At 36.5% G+C, this 25,733-nt stretch overlaps 1 long non-coding RNA gene across 4 annotated transcripts in view; it reads left to right on the forward strand.

Moving 5' to 3' along the window:
* Nucleotides 1–25,733, forward strand: part of LOC125612822 — a 247,459-nt gene that overhangs the window by 59,279 nt on the left and 162,447 nt on the right. The window lies entirely within an intron of this gene.

The raw sequence follows: 25,733 nt of genomic DNA on the forward strand, positions 1-25,733 counted from the left end.
TATATATATATATATATATATATATATATATATATATATATATATATATATATATATATATTAGATTGCATGCATACTAGACAGAAGGACTTCCCTCAGATGTTTTATGATTACATTCTTTACAATTAGGATTATTCTGTGAAGATGCTCTTCAAAATATAGCCTATAAGTGAAATGGCTGCTTCCCCTCTCAAATTTCCTTCTTTATCATATTCTTTAGAATTGTTCTTATATCCCTGCAAGCTTTCCAAGGCATTGAGTAGTGCTTAACCCAATAATCCATCCCTTCAGTGTCTCATAAGCACTTTTATTCCCACATAATATTGTACCAACCTTTGTCTTTCATGAAACTTTTAAGACTGGACTCTGGAGCACTTTGTATGTATTTTAACAACAGCAGTAAAAAGAGCAAGGACCAGTCAGTAAGCATTGTAAGTAGTGAAGATAGCATTATTTTGTTTAAACCCTTGGGTTAAAACATAAGAGGTGTTGTGTTTTAAATCCTGACTGTTCTATTTTATCCAATTCCATTCCAGCTCATTTGTAAATTTTCCTCCACAGGGAAGTCCTTGTAATGCAGTCATAGGGCACACAGAGCAAATCCAGTAGTCAGTCCAGTGGGCATAATGTGCACCTTTTATTACCCATTCCAGGAATAGGTTACTTGTTGATCACCATATGGCTCCAGTAAGAAAAAAATTAGCTTCATGAGGAGATATATATAGTATATGATCTTGTGCTACTAAAATGCCTTGTACAGTAAGCTTGCCTACACAAGTGTATCACACCAATCTTTATGTTTGCACTTCAAGAATGGAGAAAGCAAGATACCTCTGGAATGTATAACTGGTAAACTGGTTTTCTTAGTTAATGACACCTGTTTTGCTCAATGTTTTATTGTTGTGACCAAAAGACCTGAGAAGAACAGCTTAGAGGAGGAAAAGTTTATTTAGGGCTCACATTTTCAGAGGTCTCAGAGTATACATGGACTCCATAGCTCTAATCCTGAGGTGAAACATATCATCATTGCAAAAGGGCATTGCAGAGCATAGCAGCTCAGAACATAGCAACTAGGAAGCAGGGTGGGTTGAGGGTTCGTGTGCTCCACTTACCCACCAGGAAAAAATATAAACCCCAAAGACATTCCCACCTCCAGGACCTCCTACTTTTAGATTAGCCCTATCTGCCTACAGTTACCACACAATTAATCCTTATCAGTGGATTAATCCACTAATTAGGTTATACTTCTCATAATCTATTTTTTTTACCTCTGAACATCTTGCATTGTTTCACACATGAGCTTTTGGGGGTACCGCATATTCAAACCATAATACCCAAGGATAGCATCAGCTATATTTGTGAGGATCAGAATTTCAACACAGTAGGATTTACTTGCAAATTTTGTTATTTTCCTCCAACCTAAGGGTCATTAAGGCAAATCACCAGGATCTTGTTTGTTCAGCCCATGGCCAACTAATGCTCCTTGTCTTCCATATGTTGTCTTCAAGAACGAGAAGTTGTTAACTTATGCCCCAGGTTGGTTTAAGAAAAATTTCAGTGGCACTGCCCTTTATCTGTAACCTTAACACTTGCAGCCATGAGCTGGTAATAAAAAAACAGGTGCTAGTTTCTGATGTCTACATTTCTTATTTAGTAGATTCAGTTCTTTAGGCAGATGAGTGGGCTACATAAAGTTACTCTCAGTCCTTACGGCTCATGTCGACATTACATTCATTCTTTCAATTAAAGAACTTCTGTTGGATTGTGTGTTAAGTAGGATATCCACAATGTTACCTGGTCTTGAGCCCACTGTTATGTATTATTGCCTGTGGAATGAGTTCTGTGTTTACACTCAGTTACCTGTGGTGACCCATACATGGCACTCAACTGGGTCAGTTCCTTAATAGTTTCATATACATTTGCTTTTTTGTTGTTGTTGTTGTGGAAGGGTATCATCAAGCCTATAAATATGTCCACACAAGTCAAGCATAATTTGTCCCTTCTTATAATGAGACTGGGTCAATGTACTCTACCTACTACCACTAAAGAGGGCCATGACCCCAATTTAATATGCCCCTTGGTGGCATATATTTGTTGTGGGTAGTGCTGAGAGCAGGCAAGACAGTTTTGGCTTGCAAGAATAATGTCAGGCATCTTTGTGAGCAGTCCCCAGTGTATTATGGCTTCTTACATTGTCCTTTTTTTCAGGTGTTTGAACTCAGGGGCACTTGAACACTGAGCCACATCCCTAGCCCTGTTTTGTATTTTATTTAAAGGCAGGGTCTCACTGAGTTTCATAGCACCTCATTGTTGCTGTGCCTGGTTTTAAACTTTGTTTTTCTGCCTCTGGAGCTGCTGGGATTACTAAAGGCATGAGGCCCCACATTGTCTTTTGACCTGCATTCTTTAATCTACAGTATTACAAAATGGCAATTTCTTCTGCTGGGACTTCCCCCAGCCATCTTGTCTTTCCAGTTGGTCAGCCTCATCATTTTGTGGACTTTGCAGAAGACAATGGATGGTCACTTTCTAGTGTGACAACTATGATTTGTATGCAACACCAGACGTTTTTCTATAACTCTTGTCCCCACAGAGACCTGTAATTAATCATCCACTATTGCCATTAAGACAGCTACATTGCAAGTCCTCTGAACATGGCTCAACTCTCTGGGCAGATAATTAATCCATCATGTTCCTGAGCAGTGCTATCCATACTGCTTGTAGTAAAACCCATTGGCTGCTGTATCCTTGACATTTATCAATCCACAGAATCTCAGTCACTGTATGATAGGATATAACTCTTCACTCTGGGGGATTTCCTTTTGCTGATCCATCAGGTTACCAGGCCAATTCCTATGTTGGAAGTTTGCCTTTTTTGTATCAGTGAAGGGACTGCAGGCATTTCTTCTGGTATTTCATCCTGTTTTGCCATATATGTGGCCAGTCACAAGAGCTGTGGAAGTTTTAAGCTAAAAGAAGAAATGTTATCTGTTCATCACTGGTGAAGGTATTCACCCCATCTGAACTACCCTGATAATAGGGCTTTGACCATTTGTTGTAGGCATCCATTGATTGGGTAGGTGGTCACAGCATGAACTTGTGCTTCTTGATTTATGAGCTTCATGTCAAGAAGGACAGCATAAGTAGCCCTCAGTTGTTCTCCCCAAAGTTATCACATTCCTCTGTCCCCTTCTATTACTCTGACCAAAATCCAGTGAGGGGTTTTCTGTCTTTTAATCTACTGCCATAAGTGCCATCCAGAGCTGTCTGCAGTGACATGGATGATAAGGTCAGCAGGTTTCTATGTGTCCAGATTCCCAAGAAACTGTATTTGTTTTATTATTTGTCTTGATTAAATTCCTCAGTATGCCATCATTCCATTCCCATAGTATACCCCCCCTACACAAATTATATAGGGATTGTAATAAGTGAGCCAGATGAGGGATGAAAGTCCTCCAATAGCCCAGTCACCCTAAAAGTTCTTTTTTGCTTTACTGTATTGGGTAATAGAAATGCCTGAACTTTATCCATTAGAACCTGAGTCATAACCTGAGTTATCTCCTTTGTCTTACTGACCAGAGAACACCCAAAAATTTACCTGGTAAGCCAGGGTTCACAGCCCATCCTCTCCCTTGAAAATGACTAAAAAGCAAGGGTACAACCTCAGTGAATACTAAGAAAGGTTCAGAACTGAGAAGAATATCATCAATGTAATGAAACATTTTGATCTGTGGAGGTCAGGACCAGGTTTATAAATCTTATGCTTCCACATAAAGATACATGGTGGGGCTTGGGATATATTCTTGAGGTAATGCTATAAATGTTTCTTTCTATCTATCTATCTATCTATCTATCTATCTATCTATTTATTTACTCTAATTTGTTATACATGACAGCAGAATGCATTTCAATTCATAGTACACATACAGAGCACAATTTTTCATGTCTCTCATTGTTCACAAAGTAGAGCCACACCATTCACGTCTTCATATATGTACTTAGGGTAATGATGTCATTCAACCATCTTTCTACCTCTACCCCCCTTCCCTTCCTCTCCTTCCTCTTTGCCCTATCTAAAGTTCCTCTGTTCCCCCACCCTCAATCCCCATTATGGATCAGCATCCACATAAAAGAGAAATATTTGGAGTTCATTGCATGGAGTTCATTCCTTAAAAGAAGAAAAAATCAACAAATAAATGACTTAACATTACATCTCAAAATCCTAAAAAAAAAAGAAAAACAAGCCAACACCAAAAGCAGAAGAAGACAGGAAATAATTAAAATCAGAGTTGAAATCAATGAAATTAAAACAGAAGAAACAATTGAAAAATTGACAAAGTTGTCTCTTTGAAAAAATACATAAAATTGATAAACCCTTAACCACGCTAACAAAGATGAGAGAGAAAACTCAAATTACTAATATCCATAACAAACTCATTCTATGAGTTTATTTTATTTTCTCACATCCATGAACATGGATGGCTAACTCCTAGTCTGTGGCTAACTTCAGTGCACACAGTAAGGGCCATGCTATAGCTGTGGTCACTTTTTTTTTTTTTTGGTCTCCTTTTGCTTTTCTGTGACTACTTTGGATGCTGTTTCCAATACTCTCAGCAATCCCTCTGGCATTTTCAGGGCATCCCCATATTAACTTCTTGGTTCCCTTCCAGTAGGGAAACAACTTCAACCCACATTGAGGCTAGTCGCCAGCCTGGGATTTCTCCCACAGATCTTATGGCCTTTTCCAACTCTGGAATCAACTCAACATGTTGCTCTTTGGGACCCTGTCTGCTCTGCCAGTTTCTTAGCCCCAGGCCTGAAAATGGCCCAGTATACTATTCATTGATTCCAAAGAATGAACTTGGGGGACTCATATATATGATAAGTTGTATACTCAATACGCATATGGATTTCTTCAGATGTTTTATGGGTACATTCTTTATAATCAAGGTTACTCTGCTTTGATTCTCACCTAAAGATTGGAGGTAAGGGGAGTAACCGGCTCACTCTTGCCAGTTTCTTCACTATTGCATTATTTAGAACCCTTTTTATATCACTACAAGCTTTCCTAGGCACTGATTAGATTTTAACCAAACACCCATAACTCTAGCATCCTGCATTCCATTCCTAAAAAACCAGCTCCCCATGAACAAAACCAAAGCCTTTCACCATCAAGAGCAGTGTCTAGAAATCTTAGTTCATGATTGCAGTGGGCTCTGAGTGCAGCTGAGCATAGTGAAGCAAATCCTAAGTGTCCCTATGAGAGCAGATTTTTCTCTTCTCAAAGCAAAGTCTTTCAAAGTACTTTTACATTTTGCACCCTGAGTGTGGTATTGGTGGGATATCAGGAACTGGCCAGAGCTGCCCTCAATTTATCTTTTCTCTTGTCCCTGTGCAATGTATTGGGCTCTCTTGTGCTAATCTATTAAGCAGTTTCACCCGCCTTAGCCCTAACTTTAAACATTATTGCTTTCTGTCCATTATTGTTTTCTGCAAATTTTTCAATCTTTCTTCTCTACTCTTTGCTCCTTATTAGTAAACCTTCTTAAAAGTCATCAGCAATCCCCATGCAACTGTCTGACTGCTATTTTGCCATAAAATTTATTCCACTAATTTAATTAATCCATCACTTTTAGATTCAGCCTCATACAGTCTTAGGGCATTGACAAAATATAAAATTCTTTACCAGAATGTAACATGTATGGCCTCTATCCCATTCCCTGTAGAGTCCTCTTTTGCAGCTGAAATTGCATGAGTGCAGTTGTTATTGCCCACATTTGTATCAATATTCTGGCCTTCTAAGCTCTCAACAGCACCGCCCATTAATCTCTGCTTAAAAAATTTTAAGACTTCTCTAGCGTGCATCTCAAAACCTATCCAGCTTATCCCAAAAACCAGTTTCAAAGTCTTCTGAATCACGTGGCCAGGTATAACTACAGGAACAACCCTATTCTCAGTAACAGTTTTCTGTTTTCATTGCTGTAACAAAGAGCTGAGGAGAACTACTTAATGAAGAAAAGATTTAGTTTGGCTCATTCAGAGATTTCCATCTAATGTCATTTGGTTCTATTGCTCTGAGCCTGAGGTGAAGCAGAATATCATCACAGCAAGGTGTGTCAGAGGAAAGATACTCAATTCGTGGCAGCCAGAAAGAGAGAAAGGGGGAAGGGAGGAAGGAAGAGAAAGAGAAATTACTTTTAGGATGTTTTGCCCATTTATTTATTTGGTCATTTTTTAGTGTTAAGTTTTTTTGAGTTCTATATATATTCTAATATTAATCACTTATCAAAATGCTAGTTAGTTAAGTTTTTCTACCATTCTCCCATAGGCTGTCTTCATGTTCTGTTTCCGTGCTGTGAAGAAGCTTTTTTTAATTTGATCCATTTTATTGTTTTTTGATATACTTTCTTAAATTACTGGAGTCTTATTAAGAAAGTTAGAGCATGTGCCAAAATGTTGGAGTGTTACCTCTGTGTTTTTTTCTAGCACTTGGAATATTTTCTGGTCTAATTTCTAGATCTTTGTTCTATTTGGGGCTGATTATTTGAAGGGTAAAGTATAGAGTCTGGTTTTATTCTTCTACATGTAAGTAACTAGTTTCCTCAGCACTATTTGGTAAAAAAGGTTATCTTTTTCATCAATATTGATTTGGTAATGTGGTAGTTTTGACAGTTCTTCCTATCCATGAACATTGTGGTCTACCTCAATTGATTTTCAGTGTTCTATTATTTCCATTGTAGTGGACTCTCATGTATTATTTTCATTTTTGTGGAAATTATGAATGGAATGATTTTTTTTATTTCCTTCTCATAAGATTTATTATCGGAGTGTAGGGAAATAGTGATTTTTGTGTATTGATGTTGTATCTTGCAACTTTCCTGAATTTGTTTATCATATCTAGAAGCCTTGTGGTGGAGTTTTTTGTGTCTTCTTGATATGTGATCCTTTCACCAGCAAACACAGATAATTTGATATCTTATTTTTCTCTCATTCCCTTTAACTTCCTTGCTTTCCTGATTGCTTTGCCTACAGTTTCACAAACTGAATTTAATAAGAGTGATGATAGTGGACATCCTTGACTTGTTCCTGATTTTAGAGGAAATGCTTTCTATTTTCTCTGTCCAGTGTGATATTGACTTTGAGTTTGCCCCATATAATATTTATGACATTGACATAACTTCCTTCTATCCCAAGTTTCTTTGCATTATAGTTATACATAGGAGTAGAGTTTATTTTGACATTATATATACATCCATGTATACATGGATCATCATTTGCTCCATTTCAGACCCTAGTCTTTCTCTTTCCATTCCCTTCTCCCTCCCCATTCTCCTCCCTCTATTATCTTCTTTCTATTTATTTATTTTCAATTGGTGATTTATATATATATATATATATATATATATATATATACACACAAAAGGTGGAATTCTATAATATTTTCTTGCTCTTTTCATTCCTCCATGATCTGATAATATACATGCAATTATATGGATTTTTTTGTATGTGATGAGACTTGCTTTGTGTCCGAAAATATGGTGTATTTTGGAAACCATTCCATGAGCTGGTGAGAAGCAAGTGTATTCAGCTCTTTTTGAATGAAATATTTTGTAGATTTTTGTTTGGTCTATCAGACTTATGGTGTAATTTATGTCAGAAGGGTCTTCAGTAATTTTATGTATGTATGACATTCTGTTGCTGAGAGGGTTATGTTGAAATCACCTAGTATTATTTATTGGGTTCTATATAGGACTTAATGTGAACAAGTGCTTATTTTATATAATTAGGTACACTGATGTTTGGAGCATAGAGACTTCTCTCATTATATCTTCTTTTGGTAGTATTCCCTTCATTGGTTTGCAGTGAATTTTCTTATCTACTCCGTTTGACTTTTTGCTTGAAATCTGATTTTTTTCCAGATGTAATTATAGCTATTCCCACTTGTTTTACTTTCAGCTGTCATTGCTGCTCAGATTTCTATGGCAGATCTGCTGTTTTAATTCACTTTTTGAGAGGTAATGCAACACTGCTTTCTTCTGAGCCATCATCTTGGACTATTTCTCTGATTTTGTTCTTAGTGTAAAATATGCCAGGACTAGGAGACAAGGCCACCCTCTATCCATTGCTACCTTGGGCCTGGTCATTGTTTGGGGAGTATTTCATTCCTCTATTCTACACATTAAAGTATTACTAAACTTGAGCAGAGTTTGTTTACATGTGGAGCAAGGTACACTATCACTTGACTGTGGGTGTAGCTTAGCAGCAGAGTTGACCCTGTGAACTCATAATGTTTTAGTCACATCTCAACCCCGTTCAGAAAAAGGGGGAATAAGTAACAGTAACCACAGTAGTTACCAATATAGAGCATTTTAAAAATGCCCAGAGCCTCTTCTGACATTGACAGTAATAATTATCACAAAAAGTCGTATGGCAGAGTCAGCAATTAACAACAGCTTTGTTTTAGTCAGCTTTTTTTTTTTTCCGCTGTGATTAATAGATGGACAAAAACAATTTTAGAGGAGGAAAACTTTATTTGGGGCCTAGTGGCTTCAGATATCACAGTGCATAGATAATTGGCTCCATTCCTTGAGGCTTAAAGTGAGGCAGAACATCATGTCAGAAGAGTGTGGTGGAGGAAGGTGACTCAGGACAAGAACAGGAAGCAGAGAGCCACTCTACTCACCAGATACAAAACATATACCCCGAAGAAATTCCCCCAATAGTAGCTTCCTCCACCCACACCATAATATCTTCAGACACCCTCAGTTAATTCCCATTAGGGAAATAATTGATTGGGTAAAGGCTCTTGTAACCTAGACATTTCACCTCTGAATGTTGTTACTGGTCTCACACAGGAGCTTTTGGGGAATAACTAATATCTAAACTATAATATTTGTACCCTTGTCTCCAAAAGTCCATGGCCATCTCTCAATGCAGTTTATATTCAGTCCATTTCCAAGAGACCCCATTGTCTCAACAGTTCAATCATTGCTCAAATGTTCAATCCAAAGTCTTCTTTGAGAGTGAAGGCAAAAATCATGTTATGAGCTCCTATAAAAATAAAAACGATTTAAAAGTATCTAATATATAAATATAAAGAGTGCATATTATCAATTTTGGAAGATAGGGGTAAATAAAGAAGAAAGGGGACCAAAGCAACTTGTAAATACAGCTGGAAAAACAAGTCATGTAGTTCTGTGTCTGGTATCTGGAACACAAAATATCATGATGTTATTTTCCAAGGTCTTATGTATCACCACCATTGTGGCTTTGCTTGCTGCAACCCGCATAGATACTTAGGCTTGTCTCTGCTCAATTTGTATAGCTTTTCTTGGTGGACATCCCACAATACTGGCATTTCTTAACCCTGTTGGTCTCTATGCAGCTTTAACTTCCTCCTCACATCTCCATGCATCACCCTATTAGGGGCTGCCTGCAGGGATGCCAACCCTGGTGCACTTTGTTTATGTCCCAGGCCTTCCTTTGAAATCTTGGTGGAAGCCTCCATGACCCCTAACTCTAGCATCATGCATTCCTTCAGAACCAGCACCATGTGGTTCATAACAAGGTGGGCCACCATCTCAAGGAATAGCCAGAGTACATGCGTGTATGAGCATGTTGAAAAATCTTCCTAAGCCCCCTTGTTCAAGAAGGGTTCCCCACTTGTCTCTTCTCAAGAGAATTTTTACTTCCTTGAGTCTGAGATGGATGTGATCTTGCCAATTCCTGAGATGCCCTCAAGCCATCTTTCTTGTAATCTCTGAGCAAAGTCTAGCATTTCTTTAGTGGCAGTAAATTTTTTTTTTAACAATTTCAACTTCTTTAGCCTAGTTTTACTCCTGCCTTTCAGTTCAAGGTTTTCAAATCTTTCTGCTCTGCTTTCTGCTCCTGAATATCATAATAAACTTGAATAAAAGCCACCAGCAATACCCATGCCACCTCCTGAATCCTATGCTGCATAGAAATTTCTTCTGCCAGACTATTAAGTTCATCACTTTTAAAAATCATCCTCTCAGAGAGTCTCAGGACATGAGAAAAATGTAGACAACCTCTTAAACAAACATATAATACAAATGTCCTCTAGTCCATTTACAATTAATGTCTTTCTTTTCCTCTGAACCCTCTTGTGCCCTGCCTTCACTGTCTATGGCCTATTGGCATTCTGGTCTTTTGAGCTCCTGCCAGAATTGGCCATTTAGCTCCACATACAAATCTAAAGCATTTTCATCTTGCACTGGTAAGCATATCATATCTCAAAATTCCTCCAACCAATTCCATGAAGCTCCAAGAGCTTCTGAATCACATAGTCAGGTTAGTCAGCACAAATCCCTTCTTGCAACCAGTTTCTGTTTTAGTCAGCTTTTTTGCTGCTGTGACTAAAAGACCTGATAAAAACAATTTTAGGGGAGAAAAAATTTAATTTGGAATTCACAGTTTCAGAGGTCTTAGTCCATAGATGTCAGGCTTCATTCTCCCAGGCTCCAGGTGAGTCAGAACATCATGATGGAAGAATGTGATGGAGGGAAACAGCTCACATGATGATCAGGTAACAGAGCCATATAAAAAATATATATCCACACCAATGCCAACCCCCTCCAGCCACATGCTACCTGCCTTCAGTTTCCACTCAGTTAATCCCTATCAGGGTTGGGTCACTGATTGGTTTAAAGCTTTTATAAGCCAGTCATTTCTCCTCTAAATCTTCCAGCTTTATCTCACACATGAGCTTTTGGGGAACACATCACATACAAAGCATAACACCATGGATTCACATAGTTTCTTACTTTTGATTTCAAGTTTTATTCCATTATTATCTGTTAAGTACAAGGAATTAAATCAATTTTGTGTGCTAAGACTTGCTTAGCGTACAAAAATATCACTAAAAGAATATCCTTGTGTTTCTACTCTTGAGATAATATGTGATCTATTTTGAAGAATGTTCCATGAACAGCTAAGTAGGAAATGAATTTATATGTAGTTGAATGAAATATTCTATATATGTCTGTTATATCCATTAGATTTATAATATTTTTCAGTCTGACCATTTTTTACTTAATATGTTGTCTTGATGACCTATTGGTGAATGAGCTTTGTTGAAATTTCTAAGTAGTATTACATTAGTGTTTTATATTACAAGTCTATATTTTGAAAAATGTTTGCATTTTGGAATTAATTATACTAGCATTTAGATCATAAATATTTACTATTCTTATAATTTCTTTAAGTGTCCTTTTTACCAATGTGAAGTGACATTGTTTGTGTCTTGTGACTAATTTCAGCCTAAAGCCTGCTTTGTTGGAGAGTAGCTATTTCTGCTTGCTTTCTTTATATTTACATCCTGTGGATGTCTTTATCACTGAGTTATATCTCATGAAGGTAACATGTAATTTGGCTTGTTTCTTCTTCTCTTTGCTTTTTTGGTGGTGGTACTGAGACAGGATCTTACTAAGCCTCCTGAGCTGCTGGGATTATAGGCATGCAACACCATGCCTAGCTCATCATATTTTTTGAGCTCCTCTGTTTTTGCATCTTTTACAATGGCTTTCTTTTCTTCTGTTATTTTAGAATTCTTTAGTGAATAGTTCAGTGTTTACAATAAACCATGGGCTTGGGATATCTCTTAACTTCCACATATCTAATCAGCATAATCAAAGTATTCATTTCAGCTCCCAGTACTTATTTGAAAAGAGAAAGTAACCATCAGTAACAGTGGTAGTTTACAAGCAAACCATGTATCAACATGTTCTGTAAACATTATTACTAATAGTTTCTACAATTCTGTTAGCCAAGGAGATATGTGGTAAGAAATAATATAGAACAGCAGCAGAATACAATAGACACTAGTATTGTTGTATGTATATACGTAGCTGTTAACCAGTGTGATCCTGCAACCTGTATACGTGGAAAAATGAGAATTCATACCCCATTTGAATCAAATGTATGATATGTCAAGACATTGTAATGTCATGAGCAACTAACAAAAAAAGAGGAAGTGAAAAATAAATTTTGTTTTGTTTAAAAAAAGAAATGATATAGATCAGTGAAAAGATTAAGCATAATTAATAGTTCACTGACTTCAGTAGAAAGATGAGACAAAAATAAAGAAATTAGGAAGAAAAAAGAAAAGGGTAGGGGAGAGAAGGAGTCTTTTGGTTACATACAAAAATATCACTAAAACAATATCCTTGTGTTTCTACTCTTGATAAAATTACTCAGGCTCTCCTGATACCACATATTGTTATTTTTTACATGGTTGCCCTTTTAGGGGAAGAACATCCTTTTTTATGTCTATGGTTGTCATAGTTTTAACTATGAATGTGTTTTGGCTTTGTGAAATGCTTATTTTGTATCCTTAAAGTGGATCTTGTTTTTCCTTTGTTCTATTAATTTATTCTATTTCAATTATTGTTTTTGGGTGTTGGTCCAAAATTTAATTCCTGAGATAAATACAACTTAGTTATGGTGTGCAGTCTGTTTTTAATATGTTGTATGTTGCTGATATTTTTCGTTTGCTAGTATTTTCTTGAGAACTGCTGCCTTGGAATTTATGGGGGAAATTGTAATTTTCCTTTTTTACAACCCATTTTTATCTCATTGTGGTGTCAGGTTAAACTAGCCTCATACAATACATTGGGAACTGTTCTTTCCTCCTAATGTTCTTTTTTACCTCCTTAGAAGAGCTAGTGAAGAATGGCTTTAATTTCTTGAAATTATTCTCCAGTGAAATCACATCAATCAGGCAGGAACTGACTCCTAACAATAGTCACAGAAGCTTAGAGTGAATACTTCCCAAGGACAGTTTTAGCTTGAGTCCTCAGAATTCTCCAACCCTGTATCTGGATTCCTGAGCCTGGGTAAATGAGAGTAATGTGTGTGGTTTTGAGGCAATAAGCTACAAGCCAGTTTTGAGTAGCAATAAATATATAATACAAATTGTGGTAAATTTAGTAAAGTATCTCTGATTAGTATAATTAGCATGATATTGACAGTAGAGAGAGGTGAAGGGTACAGGAAATTCTCACACTATCTCTAACATTTCTGTAAAAGTAAATTTATTCAAAATAAAAATGTAAAAAAAAATTATGTTGGAATAAAAAAATCCCGAAATGAACAACTTCACTGAGTTAATTCAATAAATTATCATGTAGGGAGAGAACAGAAAAGCATTTTATTAGTAGTCATTTCAAACTCACATGCACCTGCTTAAGGAAAACACCATAAAGTTCAGGGATTCTCAAGAAAGACTCTCAAGTCTTTCTTCTTCTGTAGTGACTACTGTTTCATAAAAGGTGCCTGTCTCAGATTTCTCTGAAAGCTCTATTTCTTTTCATTTTTATTGGATTTTAATTATGCATGACAATAGTATTCATTTTACATAATTTAAAAAGTATGGAGTATAATTTGAATTTGTTTTATTTCAGTCCCCAGAAGTCTCCTTTCTCTTCCCCTCCCTATCCCTGTGTTTCCTTCCTTTTACTATACTAATCTTTCTGCTATTTACTTACAGTTGTTTCTTTTTAATTAGTGTCTTATGCATGTACGTGACAGTGAGATTCACTATGGTATATTCATATATGTACATAGGAAAGTGAGGTCAGATTCATTCTGCTCTCTTTCCCTATCCCAACCCTCCTTCATTCCTGTTTGACTAGTCTACTGATTTTATTTTACTTTTTTTCACCCCTCCCCTTTTTAATTGATTAGCTTCTGCATAATAGAGGAAATATTCTACTTTTGACTAGATTATTTCACTTAGCAAGATAGACTCCAGCTCCAACCGTTTACCAGCAAATGTCATAGTGTCATTCTTCTTTATGGCTGAATAATACTCCATTGTGTGTGTGTGTGTGTGTGTGTGTGTGTGTGTGTGTGTATATATATATATATATATTCCACATTTTCTTTACCCATTCTTCTGTTGAAGGGCACTTTTGTTGGCTCAATAGTTTGGCTATTGTCAATAAAGCTTCCATAAATATTGATGTGGTTTTATTATGTAGTATACTTATTTTAAATTCCTTGGGTATATATTGAGAAGTAGATTAGCTGGGTTGTATGATGATTCTATTCCTAATATTTTGAGGAATCTTCATACCGAGCCTGGGTAAATGAGAGTAATGTGTGTGGTTTTGAGGCAATAAGCTACAAGCCAGTTTTGAGTAGCAATAAAAAAATAATTTGCAGTCCCACCAGCAATGTATGAGTCTACTTTTTCCCCTACATCATTACCAACTTTTATTGTTACTTGTATTCTTGATAATTGCTATTCTGACAGGAGTGAGGTAACAACTCAGTTTGGTTCTGATTTGCATTTCCCTAATTGCTAGATATTTTGAACATAATTTTATGTATGTGTTTTCCATTTGTGCTTCTTCTTTTGAGAAATGTCTTTATAGTTCTTCTGTCTGGTTATTGATTTGTTGTTTCCTTTTCTAGTGTTAACTGAATTCTGGATATTCATGACCTCTTTGTGGAGCAGGTGGCAAAGACTATATGTCATCCTCTTGGCTTACTCCTTACTTTATTGTTTCCTTTGCTGTGAAGAAGCTTTTTAATTTGATTGCCATCCCATATTTTGATGTTTGATTTATATCTTGTGCTTTAGGAATCTTGCCAAAGAAGACAGGTCCCTGCCAACATGTAGGAGTATTGGTCCTACATTTTTTTCTAGTATGTGCAGAGTTCTTCTGGTCTAATTCCTAGGTCTCTGATTTATTACTTTTGTAAGTTCTTTTTATTTATACATGACAGCAGATTTTATTTTGACATATTCATATAAACATGCATTTCCCCCCAACATATGTATTTGTTACCTTTGTATAGTATCAGATAACTGCATTTATTTGGGTTTTACTCTGGGTTTGTCTCTATTCTGTTCCATTTGTAAACCATGCCAAGGAGAAGAAAATTCTTGTTGAATCCTAGTTTGGATTTCACTAGGGTTTGGGTATTTAGCAGATGTCCATCAATCTTTGGATGTGGATCTCTCCTGAGTTACATGGGTACCAGAGCCAATTCTCTAGTTGCTAAGAAGCTCCTACCAGCAGCTTCTGCTTTGTTAGCTCAGAGTTCTATAGTTGGGTGCTCAGAGAGTACAGGGTTGTGGCTGTCTTGTTTCTATCATGTGCAGTACTTCAGTATACAGGCTGTGCAGTGTCATTTAATTCAAATTATTTTAAGTATATTAAGATTTTTTGGGGGGGTGTGCCAGGGATTGAACCCATCAGGTATTAACCACTGAGCCACATCTCCAACCCATTTGTTAATTTTTTATTTTGAGATGGGATCTCACTAAGTTGCTTAGGACTTCACAAAGTGTTGAGCCTGACTTTGAACTTGTGAGCCTTCTCTGTCAGCCTCCTGAGATCCTGGGATTACAGGTGTGCACCACCATGCCTAGCTGAATTTCTTCATGATTTTTTTTTTTTTTTTTGCTAATTCTAGCTTGACTTTATTTTTTTATTGGTTGTTCAAAACATTACAAAGCTTTTGACATATCATATTTCATACATTAGATTCAAGTTGGTTATGAACTCCCAATTTTATCCCAAATACAGATTGCAGAATCACATCGGTTACACATCCACATTTTTACATAATGCCCTATTAGTAACTGTTGTATTCTGTTACCTTTCCTATCCTCTACTATCCCCCCTCCCCTCCCCTCCCATCCCCTCTTCTCTCTCTACCCCTTCTACTGTAATTCATTTCTCTCCTTGATTATTTTCCCATTCCCCTCACAACCTCTTATATGTAATTTTGTATAACAATGAGGGTCTCCCTCCATTACCATGCAATTTCCCTTTTCTCTCCCTTTCCCTCCCACCTCATGTCTCTGTTTAATGTTAATCTTTTCTTCCTGCTCTTCCTCCCTGCTCTGTTCTTAGTTGCTTCATGATTAACATAGTATTTAATATTGGTTATTTAATCATCATTAACTTGTATATTTTCCAATTAATTTTTGATTTTTTTTCTTTATAATGTATAATTTTGTTTTTGAGAGCAGACCAGATATGGTTAAATTTTGAGGTGTCCATGATATGGTACATGTTGGTGAGTGGTCTATTATTGGTTAAGGTAGTGTAACCTCACAAGATTCAGTTCCCTGCTATCCAGTAGAGTCAGTGCAGCTAGAGGCAGAGTAATAGAGAAAGAAAGAGCTTTGGGAAAATGATTAACTCTTGCCATCAGTGACCATCTTCCTTCTCCCTTAGTGAGCTTCTCTTATATGGCTTTTCAGGGGAAGGTATGTGGGTCCTGGACTTGGGGGCATTATCCAGTGTTTCAGAAAGTAGCTGATTCTGAAGAATAGGCTGTATGCATGTTTCCTTGTGCACATATATCTACAGAAGAAATAAATAAATAAAACTATCTTTGTTGTGTAGAGTTTTTTTGTGTCTAGTTTTAGTTTTGGTCAGCATATGAGCAAGCATTCTTGTTGGTGTGACCTTTTCCTTTATGCATAACTTGTAACTCCTGAGTACTGGGAAGGGAGATTTTGTTCATTTCTAGCTAATTTTAGTGTACAATTAATGTATAAGAAAGAAGAGACAGAAACAGAGAAACTTCTGAGAATTAGTTGTAGATAGTGTCGGAGGAGTTTATGAGCACATTCGGTTTCTGACTATCAGTTTGTTCCATCACGTATTCTTAAGTGGATGTGAATCTTGGTGTCACTGGCTACTTCCAGGTTCGTCAGGGTCTTCATGGGAAAAAGACACAATAAAATGGAACAAACTGGCCTGGTTAACAAAGAAGCATTTTGAATTTCTTTTCTTGCCTGAGCTAAGGCAACTCATTTAGTAGTTTGTTAGTACCATGTCATCTTTGCCTCCTTGCTGTGAGAGCATGGCGTAAAAGATGGTCTTATAATTGAGACATTATTTCTCAGCAACAATAAATTCCATAGCATAAGAATAACCTTGTGCATATAAGACATATTAGAATCATTAGTAAATTTTTCCAGCATATAATCCTTCAATCAAGATCATAACCATGCGTTTAGGTTGAGTGTTGAATATTCAGTCATGGCCTCCTCCTGGGATGTCTTGCAGATTCAGAAGTCATTTCCTAGATTACCCGAGATATACACATAGATTTTGTGATAGCACGATTCCCCTTGGGCTCCTATGAGAATGACTGGCAGAGATGTAGAATATTAGCAAGATGACTTAATGTCCTTATGCACTATCCTTTTGCCCACTGGTACACTTATAGAACATTTCACCCATCCTGGGGAAGCTATTCCCACAGGTTGGTCTCACTCTAGCCTCCATGTCCAGCATGTTGCAAGCCAGTCATTTTCCTATAAAATTGTAATGTGGTGGCAATTTTGTTCTGAAATTCATCCCAGAAATTATATGACATTTGGCCATTGATCTTATGAGTGGTTTCTTTTTCTCAACAAGGAAACATTTTGACTCAGTGGGCCTAAAGTTGGCATAAAGCATAGCTATTCATCCCATGTCCAGAAATATCCATCCTTGTATCTGTGATTGTTAGGTCATACTTTCAAATATTTTATCCTTGATTCCATTAATTTAGGTTTAGGAGGAGACTATATCTGACATAGGGTCTTGTGAAAGAAGTAATTTTTCCCATGGCCTTGTTTTTAAAAAGTACTAATTATAGGCCAATCATTTACATTCAAATTGTGGTAAGAGTTAGTATCAACATTTCATTATTTATTTGTTTTATTATGAAATGTTGCATCTTATTCCAATTATTGCTTTAAGGCAAACGCCCATCAAGGCAACACCAAAGTTATTGAAAGTATAATAACCTGTGGACCCAATAAGCTTACTTCTGTATAATTTTTGCATATTATTTGACCTCATCTAAATGGAATTTAGATCTATAGAGGTGAAAACAATAAAAATAGCAAAGGCAATTAAAACTCTTCCTATCCCTGTGATCACTATTTTAGTAAAATCTCTGTGTATTGTTGTGGTCTCATCTACGATTTGTAGGAGAAGTCTCTCTTGTTTTTTGTTTGTTAATTTGTTTCTTTGTTTTTGTTTTATTCCTGTGTGAATCCCCACATGCTCATGGTAGAGCTTATTTTATCCTGTGTCAAGGATTCATAATTTGACTCTTGCCAATTTTAAGTGAAAAATGAGTGCATACCTCTTTTCTTTTTCCACAAAGTTGCTAACATCAGTGAAGACCTCTGTGTCTAGGTTTTCCAGAGGTTGATCCACCAAATATGGCTGCTTGAAAATACCTTCCTGTTGGCCTGCAGACAATCATGTTCTGCTATCTTGGTGTCACTTGGGATGCAGGTGTCTGCCTTAGGATATCCAGGAGAATGGTGTGATATCTGCCTCTCAGTCCAGGATTATCCAATAGCCTCATTTCTGGTCTACCATAGTTAGCACTTGATGGGGAGCATAGATGGTGATGTGTTTCCCCAGTGTGGACTTGTCAACTTCTCGTAACAGTTTATACATGGCTGTAACTTCCCACACAAAATAGATGTAATTACTTTGAAAATATGCCACTGGATGCTAAGTTGATTCAAAGTTTTGAGGAAATCCCAGCCCAATCCCTTTTCTTTTGTGTACATATAAACTGGAGGGCTTTTTTAAGTTGGACAGGCCTAAAGTGGTTTCTTTAGTAATTTCAATTTTTATGGTATTGAAAGCCTATTGGGAATTTAGGAAATCATTCTAGAGTTTCAAAATCTGTTTCTTTCAGTGATTTATTTAGAGGCTTTGACTATAAGGCCTAAAAATTTGTTTTTTTTTTGTTTTTGTTTTTTGGTACTGGGAATGGAAGTTAGAGGCACTTAACCACTGCACCATACCCTCAGGTCTTTTTATCTTTTATTTTGAGACAGGACTTCCCTAAGTTGCTGAGGATCTTGGTAAATTGCTGAGGCTGGCTTTGAATTTGCAATCCTCCTGTCTCACCCTCCCAATTTGTTGGGATTATTGGTGTGTGCAACCATGCCCAGGTTACACCCACAATTTTGTATCCGAGTTCAACAGAAACTTTCCATTACCAGAAAACTCCACAATTGTTAATGAGTAGTGAGGGTCTTTAAACACATGCAGCTCTCTTATAGTTTTCAATAAATCTCTGGCTTTTTCATAGAGTATTTACCTGGTGCACAATTTTTTGTTTGCATACTTGAGTCTTACTTAGGCATACTTTTTAATCCTTGACAGGACAAGTGTTTGAGTGTCTTAATAGTGTTGCTTACACATAATAATAAGCAGAACTAGCCATCAACAAATAATCCACAAATTTCTAAGATTCCATGGGTAAATTTCAGGTGACTTAATTCCTTGCTGCAGATTCTGGAAATGAAGTATGAAAGATTTTAACTCCCTGAGGGAAAACTTTACTGCAGTACTGCTACCCTGCCTATATATCAGGATGCTACCACTCAAAAGCAAACAAGAGCTGAGTTTTTTTTCCCCAGGGGTGTACAGAAAAAGGCATCTTTTAAATTCAGTACTGAGAAACACTCATAGGATTTTGTAACATTTAATATAGTGTAGGAGCTAGGTAATTATGGGTGGATGTACTGAACAATATCATTTACTGCCTGTAAGCCATGAATAAATCTGTACTCATCAAAATCACATAATCACATTTTTATTGGAAGGATTGGTGTATTCTAATGTGACTAACATGTTAAATTAATTGTGGTTTAAATTTATTTGAACAACTGCTGGTTGCCCTTTCGAGCTTCCTCCTTTAGAAAATACTGCTTTAAATTTGAAGATATATGCTCTGTTTCTAGTTTAATCCATGTAAACGATATGTTCTTAGTCCTTCTTGGCATACCTAGACTTAAGGATTCACTTTTCATAGATTGTGAGAGGCAGTTGTTGTTGAACATATTATTTCTTTCCCAGAAGTGCCATCTACAACTCTTCAGAATGCTCCAGAAAAACTTGTATATCCATTAGTTCTGGAGAGAAGTTTACTTGGGCTTTTAGTTTGCACAAAATGTTACAGCCTGAGAAGTATACTGATCACTTTGGCATATATAGGAATTTTTTTGTGTTTTAAAGTCACAGCTGATATTCCAATGTCTGGAACAAGAATCTATACTGAGCTTCATTTGATACCCGTTTGAACATAGTTGAGATCTTAGCTTTTTCCTCCCTGTTTTATTAATTTTAGTGAATAAATAGCACCTGGGTTCCAAGGAAACCAACCATTTATTTCCAACTGTCAACTGTACCAGGAGCACCTCTGGGGAAATCTGTAAGAACCCCTAGTTCTAATCTGCCCTTTCTTTCTTCCCTAACATCTAAGAAGTATACCTCCAACTGGACGTTTCCCACTCTTTCTTTGGACAATAATTGTTCTTCTTACAGTAAGTGCACTGGTTTTTCCTAGGATGGGCTTGCCTTGTTCAATAGGTTTTCTTTTTTGTATCCTCCTTTTCCTCCACAATTCAGACTCAATACAGCTGTTTGGTGATTTCCTCCTTGCTTCAGGCACTGTGTTCTGTTGTTGAAAATCATATCTATTGGTTGATAGGAACTCATTCAAATGGTACTATCTTTCTTTTATTGTTTCTTTCAAATATCTGGAGCACTCTGTTTTATGAAAGTCTCATTTATCATATGTTAATTATCCAGTCTTTCTGAATGTACATCTCAATAATGACAGATGGCTTGATAAATTCTTCCCCTAAATACAAAAGAGTTCTTGTCAGGCTGTTGAAAGTACCCTTGTATTTTACAAACATGGTTCTGTTTTCATAACTTCCAGTCTCATTCCTGCCAGAATGCAATAACAATTATGACTTAATAGGGCCCTATCTTCTGCCTTACTTAGGTCCCAAACTGATTAAACTCTAAGGAATGCCTTAATAACCTGCAAGATAGTGGCAGTATCCTCCACAAAGATCCTGTGAATATTCTCTCTGACTTTTTTGAAGACTATTAGCTCTTCATTGATATCATTTATACCAGACTCCCTGGTATGAATGATATAGAGAAGGAAAGTTTATTTTGACTCATGGTTTCAGATGTTTCATCCATGGTTGATCAATTTCATGTTCTGGGCTTGAAGTGAGGCAGAACATGATAGCAAATGTTTGCCAGAAGAAATCAGTCAGTTCATGGCAGCCAAGAAGTGGAGAGAAATAGATAGTATTAGGAGGAGTTAGGGATAGATGTCCCCTAAGTGACCTTTACCAGAATGTGCCCCAGCTCTCTGTAGTGTCCACCACCTTCCAGTTGTTCTTTAAGGTGTTAATGGATTAATCTACTGATAATATCAAAATTTTCATGATCCAGTTACTTCAAAAAAGCCCCATCTCTTGCCATTGCTGTATTAAGGATAATGATTGCAATACATGAACTTTTGGGAGACTTTCCAGTTGTAAACTTTACTCTGCCTCTGGATCCTCAAAGCTATGCCATCTCACAATTCAAATTTCAGGCCATTAACAAGAGTCTTCATTGTCTACAAAGTTCCAGCATTGTTGAAGAGTCCACATTCAAGATCTTCTCTGGGACACAGCAAACTCTTAGCTGTAAGCCCTTGTAAAAATTAAAAGAAATTACATAGACTCAATATGCAGTTGCATAAAATAACATTCCCATTTCAAAAGGGATAAATAGAAGCCTAGAAAGAAGGTACAAAAGCAATATGAATACTTAGCAGGACCTATATTCAGTCCTTGGCACAACATGCCATTTCCAATGCTTGTGGTAGTTAATTCTGTGCCCTGAAAGGGCTGGATTATCCCTGCCCCTACTGCCTTTATGCCTGCAGCCAATATGACTTTTATCATCAGCTGGCCCTGATCACTGCTGCAGGTTTTTTCATTAGATGTTACATGTTCCTGGCATCTCTGAATTCTTGGGGTCTCCAATGTTGCTTCAGCTTCAACTTCAGCTTCACTCTAACAGATTCACTTATTTCCTTAACCCTGACAAACATTGCCTTGTCTCACAACCTTTCTTTGAAATCTCCATGATGCCATTTTCAACTCTAGTCCTGCTAATGCATCATTTTAAGATTTACCAATACCAAAGAAAGAACTCAGAGGATTCAATGGATAGGTATTGACTTTTTATTACCCATCCCTCAGTGAGAACAGGATGGAATGCAGTTGAGAGTTGGTTGCACTGCTTCTATAAGCAGAGGGGAATATATATACTATAATATATATACTATAGAGTTTTCCTTGTATCCCTGCAAGCTTTTCAAGGCATTGAGTAGTGCTTAACCCAATATTTCATTCCTTCAGTTCTTAGAAGCCTTTAATGGCTCCATAATCTCATACCAAACTGTGTCTTCCATGAAGCTCTTGAGACAGGGCTCTGGAACACATTGCATTCATATCTTAAAAACAGCAGAATAAAAAGCAAGGACCAATCAGCAAGCACTATAGATAGTGAAGATAGCATTATTTTGTTTAGACTCTTGGGTTAAAATATGAGAGGTGTTATGATTTTAGTCCTGTTCTGTTTTATTCAAGTCCATTTCATCTCATTTTTAAATTATCCTACACAGGGAAGTCCTTGTGATGTAGTCACAGGGTGCACAGAGCAAATTCAATAGTCAGTCGAGTGCAACTTTTATTACCCATTACAGGAATAGATTACTTGTTGATAACCTATGGAGAATATTACAAATGTTTCATAGTCACCAATAATGGTAAATTAGCCCCATGAGGCAGTATACAGCCTAGTGTATGATCTTGTGCTAGTAAATTAGCTTGCACAGCAAGCTTGCCTGGAAAAAATATACCATACCAATCTAGCTGTTTGCACTTCATGAGTATAGAAAGAATAAGACACCTCTGGAATAAAATACAACTGTGGTAATCTGATTTTCTTAGCTGATGGCACCTGTTTTAGTCAATGTTTTATTATTGTGACTAAAAGACCTGAAAGAACAGCTTAGAAAATGAAAAAGTTATTTTTGCTCATAGTTGCAGAGTATTTAATTAGCCATAATGTTGCTGTGACTAAAAGACCTGACAAGAACAACACAGAGGGGCTGGGGATGTGGCTCAAGCAGTAGCGCACTTGCCTGGCATGTGTGGGGCGCTGGGTTCGATCCTCAGCACCACATACTAATAAAATAAAAAAGATGTTGTGTCCGCTGAGAACTAAAAAATAAATATTGAAAAATTCTCTCTCTCAAAAAAAAAAAAAAAAAAAAAAAACCACGGAGTAAAATTTTATTTAAGGCTCACAGTTTCAGGATTCTCAGTGCATAGATGGACTGTATAGCTCTAAGCCTGATATTAAACAGAGCATTATGGCAGAAAGGGCTTTGCAGAGGAAAGCTGCTCAGAACTTAGCAACCAGGAAACAGAGAGAGAGAGCTCCACTTAAAAAATATAAATCACAAAGGCATGCCCCTCTCCAGGACCTACTTTGTCTAGATATACCCTACCTACAGTTACCACACTGTTAATCCATATCAGTAGATTAGACCAGTAATTAGATTATACTTATCATAATCATTTTATCTCTGAATATTCTTAAGGCCTATATCAACAGTACATTTACACATGAGCTTTTGGAGGTACCTTATATCCAAACCATAATATTATGGATAACATCACCCATAGTTGTATGGGTCAGGTTTCCAACTCAATAGGATTTACTTGTAAATTTTGACATTTGCCCTGAGCCATAGGGACACTCAGTCTAATCATCAGACTTTTACTTGTACGGCCCATGGCCAACTAATATTCCTTGTCTCCCATATGTTGTCTTCAGGAACCAGAAGTTGTTACCTATGCCCCATGTTAGTTTTAGAAAAGTTTTTGCTGGTATTGTCCTTTATTTGTAACCTTAACACTGGAAGCCATGAGCTGATAAACATAAACAAACAAACAAAATACTGCAGGCTTCTGTTGTCTGGATTTCTCATTCTTAGAGGACTAGTTCCTCAGGCAGACCACTACCCTACATAGAGTTACTCTCAGTTCTTAAGGCCCATATCAACAGTACATTCATTCTTTCAATTAATACAGCTTCTGTTGGATTTTGTAAGAGCTAAGAAATCCACAATGTGCCCTGGCCTTGAGCCCCTTGTTGTATATTGGACTGAAGTTTTCTTTCCTAATGTGTCTTTGGTTTTTGTATCAGGGTGACACTGGCTTCTTAGAATGAATTTTTCAATGTTACCTCCTTTTCTATTTCATGGAATAATTTGATGAGGATTGGTATTCATTGGGTTCTGGACATTTCTTTGTTGTAAGTCTTCTGATGGCTGTTTTAATTTTACTACTTAAAATTGATCTGTTAAAGTTTTCTATATCCTCCTATTTCCATTTTGGTATGTTATATGTGACTGGGAATTTGTCAGTATTTTCAAGTTATTTTGGAGTATATAGTATTTTTAATATAATTTCTGATGATTCTCTGGATTTCAGTAGTGTCTGTGGTGATATTGCCTTTTTCATCTGGAATTTTGATAAAAACTGAATTTTTCCTTCTTTAGTTTGACTAAAGGTTTATCAATTTTTTTGTCGCTTCAAAAAACCAACTCATTGTTGATCCTTTCTACTGTTTTTAATCTCAATTTCATTGATTTTGGCTGTGATTTAAATTACTTCTTGTCTTTTACTGATTTCTATGTTAGTTTGTTATTTGTTTTCTTGGGCCTTGGGATGTAATTTTAGATTATTTGTTTGATATCCCTCTATTCTTTTAATGTATGAGCTTAATTCTATTAAGTATCTTCTTAGAACCTCCTTTATATTGGCCCAGAGATTTTGATATGTTTATCACTATTCTCATTTACTTATAAGAATTTATTTCTCCCCTGATTTCTTCTGATATCCATTGATCATTCAAAAGCATATTATTTAATCTCCAGGTGTTAGAGTGTTAGCTCTTTTTTGTTCTTTTTAGTTTTACATGAGAGTAAAATATTCTTCTTGTTTTCTTATTGTTGATTTCTAATTTTGACCCATTATGATCTGATAGAATGCAAGGTATTATCACTATTTTTTTATGTTTGGCAAGATTTGTTTTGTGACTTAATATATAGTCTCTTTTAGAAAATGTTTCACGTGCTGCTTTAGAAGAAAGTGAATTCAGTTGTTGATGGATGAAATATTCTGTGAATGTATGTTCGGTCCCTAACATTAATTTTATTTTTAGTTCTGTGGAATATTTACTTGTTTTTTGTTTACATGATCTATCCAGTTGTGAGTGAGGCATTTTTCAGTCACCCAATATTGTTGGTTTTTGGTCTATTTGATTCTTAATGTTGAGAAGAGTTTGTTAGGTGTACATAGATGCTCTATTGTTCGGGGCATACATATTTATGATCATCAAATCTTGTTGTATGATTCCCTTAAGCACTATGAAATGACTGTCTTTTCTTATTAATGTTGGCTTAAAGTCCACATTGTCTGATATGAGAATAGCCACCTCTGCTTATTTATGAGACTCATGTGAATAGTATGTTCAATACTACATATTGAACTAATACTGTTTTTTCCCATTCCTTCACCTTCAGTCTATGGATGCCTTTGCATGTGAGGTCAGTCTTTTACAGACAGCATATTGTTGGGTCTGAGTACCACATCCCCAGTCTGACTCCCTGAAAACATAAAAGATACGAATTCTCACAACCTGCACAACCACCTGTGAGCAGATTTCACAGAGGTTCATCTGATAATGAGAATTTTCAGAAAGATGACATTGCAAGCATCCCAAAGTCACACTGCATCTTAGGACAAGAACACAACATCCTGTTTCCACAAGTTAGCCTGAATAGAAGTTAGAGGT

This window comes from Marmota marmota, unplaced genomic scaffold, assembly GCF_001458135.2.
Source record: "Marmota marmota marmota unplaced genomic scaffold, marMar, whole genome shotgun sequence".
Lineage (NCBI taxonomy): Eukaryota > Metazoa > Chordata > Mammalia > Rodentia > Sciuridae > Marmota > Marmota marmota.